This window comes from Canis lupus, unplaced genomic scaffold (assembly GCF_011100685.1).
Source record: "Canis lupus familiaris isolate Mischka breed German Shepherd unplaced genomic scaffold, alternate assembly UU_Cfam_GSD_1.0 chrUn_S1938H2137, whole genome shotgun sequence".
NCBI classification, from domain to species: domain Eukaryota; kingdom Metazoa; phylum Chordata; class Mammalia; order Carnivora; family Canidae; genus Canis; species Canis lupus.
In genome coordinates, this window is record NW_023330804.1 from 39,560 (window position 1) to 47,356 (window position 7,797).

The following is a 7,797-nucleotide window of genomic DNA, read 5'->3' on the forward strand; positions in this document are numbered from 1 at the left end:
TGCTAAGCAAATATTTGTAATATGAATGTGACCCATTGCACAGGAATCTGAGTTAGGTGTGGCACCACACCACACATTCCTGTGAATGCTTAACCAAATCCTTGACTTCTAGGATACTTGCTAAATGTACATGTTTGCACTTACATCCTTCATATACGGCTCCTCATCCCTGCTTACCTGCTTACCAACGTTCCTAGGTTCAGAAATCTGTCAGGAAGTAGGAAAGCCTGCTACTTTTTGTTTGTTTGTTTTTGCTTTTAATGTTAATCCTATTTTAAAGAAAAAAACAAGTTTTCCATCCATTCAGTTCATTCAAGAAATAATTACTGTGCACCCATTATTTGCAAGGCATTTGCCTAAATTCTGCAGATACAGCAATGACCCAACACAAACAAAATCTGTCCTTATGAAGCTCAGGTATTAGTGTTTTGGAAGTTATACTTAACTCGGAAAGCTACTGTTTTAGCACTAGGCAACGAGAGGCAGTTGCTAGGAGGGTCCTCATCAGGCTGGATATTCATCAGAATAAACATCAATCCATCATCTCTAAAACAAAAGTCCATTAACAGCCCCTCTTCTAGTTCTACAAAGACTTCATCCGTATGTATTCCGGAAGTGATTATCCTGTCTATGAACTCAGCACCTTGCTCTAAGACTTCTTGTTATGTGTTTACTCAATTTCTTAATTGACATTTTGCTATAACTGAAACTTGAAAGAAAAAACATGGCAAGAATCATCAGATCAATCAATTTTGTTAACTCATTAGCAGTTCAGACATAGAAGTGACAAGCCAATATAATAGTTAATATTTAAGGAACACCACCTGACAAAAATGAGCCTCTATTACATACATAAAATCTGAAGTGAATATATGTATATATCCACGTATATGTTTTAAATGAGTAACATTTATACATCTTAAGTAGATGTATATAATCTTAATATATATCCATATACAAAGTAATGCATATAAAATATGATCTATATCTCTTAATTGTAGATATATATACATATGTATACAGATACATACAGACACAAACCCACAGATTTTACTTAAACCTCTAGCAACCCTCCTTTTACAACCAAGACAATGAAACTGAAGCCGGAAGAGGTTAAGTAACTGCTCAAGTCATACAGCTATTGAATATTTAGACTTGAATCCAAGTACTCTGTACTCCAGGGTCTGTTTTTAACAGCAACACTGTCATGCCTCTGTCTACTGACCGCAATGATTTTGGATCTTCTACGGATTTCGCCTTGCAGTTTGTATTGCTCTTCCCTTTCACTATCACAAATGCAAGTGTAGATGTCTAATAACCAGGCACTAGTAACAAAAACACTCTATTCCATGGGAAATAACAACGATTTATTAATACCAGGATACATAACTGAAAATCAGCCTAGTACTAATTCCTCAGGTAATAGTCTTATATTTAAGCAGAGCTCTGAAGTGGAGTTCTTCATTTGAAGTCAGGCAATCTTGATCGAAGAATAATACACCAAGAAGCATGATACCTTATATCACAAGCTAGGAAAAATACATAATTATTGCTACATATTTAACATAGCATTTGGAAGGATCATCATTGTGAGAGCTAAATGCTCCAAAAGTTAAAATTAAATTTTTTGCACCAACATTTATTGGATTGTGGAGTTGGATTAAATACCTTAAAGTCTAAGGAGTCCTGAACAGAAAACATGGAAGAAAAGTAACAAGTATGATTTTTGCTCCATGTTTAACTTCAACAACACTGAAATTTTCTTCTAAAGGTGCTTTAAATTTTAAATCAATTCTATCTGGGCACTGTATCTACAGAGAAATATGATCTTTCAAATTTCTCATGTTAACAAGGACATTTTTAGGTTCTGCAAAGACTCCAAAAGGTTGATAATCTATATCAATATTTCAGATATTTCGGTGTACCTAACTTTGAATATTTTATCAATATTTGACATTTCATGTTTCGACTCAGCAAAACACAACTTAGAAAAGTATGACCTGTCCTTTGTTATTTAAAAAATGTTTCTAATTGGTTAATCCTATCCTTTTGAAAGACTAATTTTCCCATACTCTTTTGAAATAGACTCCATTGACATAATGGACCTGGTTCTTTTTAAGAGGGCTGGAGAAGAATTTTGGTAGACTGTTTTGGTTCTTTTTCCACTTCCACAATACAGTTAAAAATCAATATACTTGGAAAGGAAGTTATTGTCATGCTACAGACTTGGAGTGATAAATAAATCATTGTATTGTAATATCTGAAAGCATTTTAATAAAATCATTTTTTGTTTATATTAAAAGGCATTAAAAACACTTTAGATTTTAAATTAATTTTAAATATACTATCTCCAATATGTTTTCCAACATTGTTTAATGGAACTAAGCTCCTTTACTGAGGGGAAATAAAAGAAACACTCTTTCCCTCCCTCCATCAAACACATGCTTCAGTTTATGCTGAAGAGAAAGATGGCTGTAAAAGATGATGTTGTTGTGTTGCCAGGTTTTTTTTTTTTCTTTCTATTCTTAGACTTGGTACCAGAGGAACCAACAAAAGCAGCAATTGTTTGTGCGGACTTCTATTCACTAGAATTTGCCTCATTCTGATTTTTAACATTGAGGTATGAAACCATCACAGAGGCAGTGGCTTCTAGACACTAGCAACCCAATTGTAAATTAAACTGGGATGAGTGTAGCGAATTTTTCCCTAGAGACTTTTTCTCTTAATATAAAGAGAACATAAATTTAGAGACTTTTCCCCTTAATTCTTAAATTCTCTTTGCAGAAATGGTCTTTCTTTCTCTTTTCCCCTTAGAGGGAAAGAGAAAGAAAGAAAGGGTGGGAGTGAGGGACTGGTCTTTGACATACAGAAAGACTTGATTTTCATCTTTTAATGATTCCATTAGAATCCAAACATCACATGGACCAACTTTCCCATTTGGAAAAAATGAATTTTTACCATTATTAAGGAGAGTCAAGGTTTGAAAGAAAGCTGGTTAAACTGGTTAACATCCAGTTCCATCCCAGGCAGGAATTACTTACATGACATCTCTGACAGATGGTTTCTCAACTCAGCTTGGACTATTCAAGGCAGTATTAATTATGTTTTTCATGCAAAGACTGAATGAAGGGAAAGCTATCAACAGCTGAGCTGATAAAACCCACTCTCTGTCAGTGAAGGAAAAGGCTTTTCAAGGCTTTCAGGAGCTAACATATCCTGTGTGTTGCACATTGCTAATGTATTGCTTAATACATTGCTTGTGTATTGCAATGAAACGTTTTATAAGACACTCTTTTCTTGTCATTAAAAAATCAGTGTTTCATTCTTTTATCATGATATGTATGGTCTTACATCTTTCCAAATGATGCCTTCATTCACTGAGTCTAAGCAACAAGGCTTTGAGAACTTTGAGAGTAATTGACATTACTTCGGAGAAAGAGGAAAAAAGAAACATTGGCTGTAGATAGAGGAGTTGAAGGTTAAATGGTAGGGACCCTGCTTGGGTTGCTGGAGTCTCAATGTGGCTGGATCCAGGAAAAGCTTTTGGTTGCTTCTCAGGGCTACCTACAGAATGTCAACTGGGGGACTTTCCTGATAGTTTCCTCTGGCAGGCCTAAACAGCTGCATTAAGAAAGGAATTGAGAGGCCACAGGTGTCACAGAAGCAAGTAGCTAGCCAGGAAGGATGAAAGATGCCAATCGGAAAAAGAGAATTATATATTAAAGGGAAAGCTAGCTCCACTTTTGATGGGATTCCAACAGACAGTTAGGTTATATCTGAGATACTTTATTAACATATTATTAAGATCCATGATGAAAATAAGACTTGTTTCACAGGATCTCAGATTCAGAACTTTAAATATTTGAAAGGTAGTTGTTGTTGGAGAAAAATGGTATTGAGAAGAATATGTAGAAAGTTTACATCATCTCATTTTGATTACCCACTAACTTTTGGATACTAAAGCAAAATTAAATATGCTGTTGTACATTTCTGAGGGAGAACTATTTTAGTCTTAACCTTTTATTAGAAACAATGAATGGACAGGAAGATAAAATAAATAAGAAAATTCCCTGGAGTACATCAGAGCAAGTACTCAGATCCTAAGTACTCAAAAGCAAATATTTAACAAAATTTATCATTGTTCTTACTTGTAATGAGGATATTTTCAACAAACAAAACAGAAACAAAAGAATAATAAAGGCATTAATAGGAGATATAATGAAAAGGATAGTATTCAGTAGCTTTAGAGAGCCCATGGATTATCTTTCTATGTAAAATAATTCAGATTATGAATGCTTTTCTAAGTCTTTATATCATGTAAGATTTGAATTAAAAGAAAATGTTGAGTTCATGAAATGCTGTACACCCTTAGTTTGGTGAGGTATCAAAATGTGTACTTTATTATGTTAACATTTATTCAGCAAATTTTCTGAGTTTTTTTTTTTTTTTTTTGCATGTGTAATGATGTGATTGGACATACTATAAAAGTTTTAATAATGTGCTTTTAAAGTCTCTACAAATGTACAAGTAAACAGTCCACAACTTACTAAAACCTAAAATTATGGTATTTCAGGGGCACCCGGCTGGCTTAGTTGGTAGAGCATGTGACTCTTGATCTGGGGTTGTAAGTTCGAGCCCCACATTGGGTAGAGATTAATTTTTAAAAAAATTAAATCTTAGGGAAATAAAAATAAATAAAACCATGGAGTTTCAGAATTTGAGGAGAGAACTAAAGGTCATCTAATTTAACTTCCAGACAGTAGAATAATTCTTTCTAGATCCTCTTTTACAGGTGTCATCCACTCTCTTCTTGATCACATCCAATGAGATTATGATACTTACTCAGCTCTCGCAGGCCAAGAGAGCTGAGTCAGTATCATTTCTTTGTTCTATTGTTTTAGTTGCTAGAAAGTTCTTAACAGTAAGGGATATCTATAATTTTCACACATTTTCCAAGTTTTCACCCATCGAAAGAGGACCAAAGGTTTGAAGAAAGTTTCCAAGTGTGTCTTAATTGTTTTACTCCAGGTGAAATATCCAAGATCTTTCAGCAATAGATAATAAAGTGTACAATTAGAAAATTATTATCTACTTCAATCAGGGCACTTTATTTCTGCAAATGGGAACAACATTAAGCACTATTACCTTCTTTAGCAGCTCTGACCACTTGATTGTTTATTTTCTTTTTTTTTTTAAGGAGATTTATTTATTTGAGAGTGGGAGCAAGCTTGGGGGTAGGGGAGGGGCAGAGGGAGAGGAAGAGAGAGTCCTAAGCAAACTCTGCACTGAGCATGGAGCCAGGCTTGTGATCTCAAGATTCTGAGATCACCACCTGAACTGAAACCAAGAGTCTGACTGATGTTCAACTGACTGTGCACCCCAGGTTCCCCCCCCACTTCAATTGTTTCAATTGAACTTTTATTTCTCCAAACACTCCAAGTCTCTTGTAAACTGCTGTTAAGCCCGTGATCACTTTGTGTATATGCACATTCATATAAAAATAATTGGCATGGATCTGTTCTATTCCCATACTCCATGAATTGGCTTGAAGTGAATGATAGAGAAATGAAGGCAAGTTGAGTGAAGAACAGAGAATCGACCATTGAATTCACTCTTCATTTCCTTCATTCCTGTGATTTTCCTACTCTCATTTTGAGAATGAGCATTTGTCATTCTTTATGTTTTCTCCACAGTTAGGAAAGAACCTAGCACAGAGCCGTACTCAAATTTTGTTGCTGATGATGAACTTATCTGAGCTTTCATGTCAGACAATTCAATAGTGGAAGCAGGAATTAGGAATGTGCCACATGGCTACATGGCCACACAGGACATTAATTTATGGAACATACACGAGACTCACCACATGCCTAGAATTAGGTGGAATTTGCTTAGTCTCTCCTCTCCTTCCCTCATCTGTTCAGCAACTTCTTTTGTCAGGTGCAGAACTCTATAAGAGATTTTAGCTACATTATAGATTAAAATTTATAAGCTATTTATAGAACCTAAATACCCTTTGAAATGTTATTTTGGAAATATGAATTTTAAAAAACCGACGTGCAAATGAACTAGTTGGTGGTGTAAGTATTACTACATGTCACTTCCCTAAAGACTGTCTTGCTCAGTTTGCAGCTTACTGATACCTGTCTTGATTTTTGTTGGTTTTTTTGCTGATGACTTTCTGGATTTTGGCAATTTTTGAATAAAAAAGAAAAACAAAATTCAAAATTAGTTATATTTAGAAAATTGCTGCTAGTGACAGGTGGTAAACATTTATGTTTATTATCTATGTATCTGATCACTTCTTGGTATATTTCCAACTCCAAATATTATTGACAGATTGTATTAGTCAGGATTCTTCAGAGAAACAGAACCAATAGGAGATATATATGTATAGGTAGACAGATATTGTGATAGATAGATACAGAGATAGATAGAGATATACAAAGAGAGAGGCTTATTATAAGGAATTGGCTCATACAATTATGGAAGCTGACAAGTCCTGAGACCTGTGGGGTGAGTCTACAAGCTGGAGACCCAGCAGGGCCAATGGTGCAAGTTCTAGTCTGAGCCCAAAGACCTAAGAACCATGAGAAACAATAGTGCACCTTCAATTCAAGACTGGCAGTCTCAAGACAGGAAGAGCTGATGCTTCAATTGGAGTCTGAAGGCAAGAAAATACCAATGTCCCAGCTAGAAGGCAATAAGGCAGGAAGAATTTCTTTTTATTCAGAGATGGTCAGTCTTTTTGTTCTCTTCAGGACTTCAGCGATTGCATGAGGCCCACCCACATTAGGAAGGACAATCTGTTTTACCTCATCTATTGATTTAAATATTAAACTCGGGGCACTTGGGTGGCTCAGTCACTGAGCATCTGCTCAGATCATGATCCCGGGATCCTGGAATCGAGTTCTGCATCAGGCTCCCTGCAGGGGGGAGCTTCTCCCTCTGCCTATGTCTTTGTCTCTCTGTGAGTCTCTCAGGAATAAAATAAAATCTTTAAATATATATGTTTATATACTATATGTCAGCCAGAAATATCTTCACTGAAATATTCAGAACATTTGATGAAATATTCAGGCATCCTTGGCTCCATCCAGTTAAGACATAAAATTTACCGTCATACAGAGCAAAACATTTGAACCAAAGGATTAAAAATGAGCATAAGGAAAATTGAGGAGGGTTTATTCACTCACCTGTTCAACAAATATTTAAATGTGTATTATGTGTTAAAAGCCAAAGGAGACATAGATAATTCTTCTTCTCATGGAGCAAAGATACAGATTTTAAAACAAAATTTTATGTCAGAGAAAGGTGCTATTGGAGGAGAAATAACAGACCGCCACCTAGACTGAAGAACATGGTGGCAAAATTCTACAAAGAGGGTCCAGGATGCTAAAGGTCCTGGCAAGAGTGAGTATCAGACACTGAGTAACTCAAAGCCCATGGAGTGTAGATTAAGAGAGAGTAGTATAGAAGGGTGAGTGAGCAGGTCCTGCAGCCTTCCTGGCACATTAGAGTAGGAGAACCATTTCCTAATGGTGTTGACAAGTTACTTAGAGAGTTCAAACAGACAAAGGACTGATCCTCTTTGCATTTTTGAAAGGAAACCGAGAGAGGACAAGATGAGAAATAGAAAAAGCCAGCTATGGGGCTATTATACAAAAAAAGTGAGGGGCACCTGGGTGGCTCAGTGGTTGAGCATCTGCCTTTGGCTCAGGTTGTGATCCCGGGGTCCCTGGATCAAGTCCCACATCGGGTTCGCTGCAGGGAGCCTATTTCCCCCTCTGCCTGTGTCTC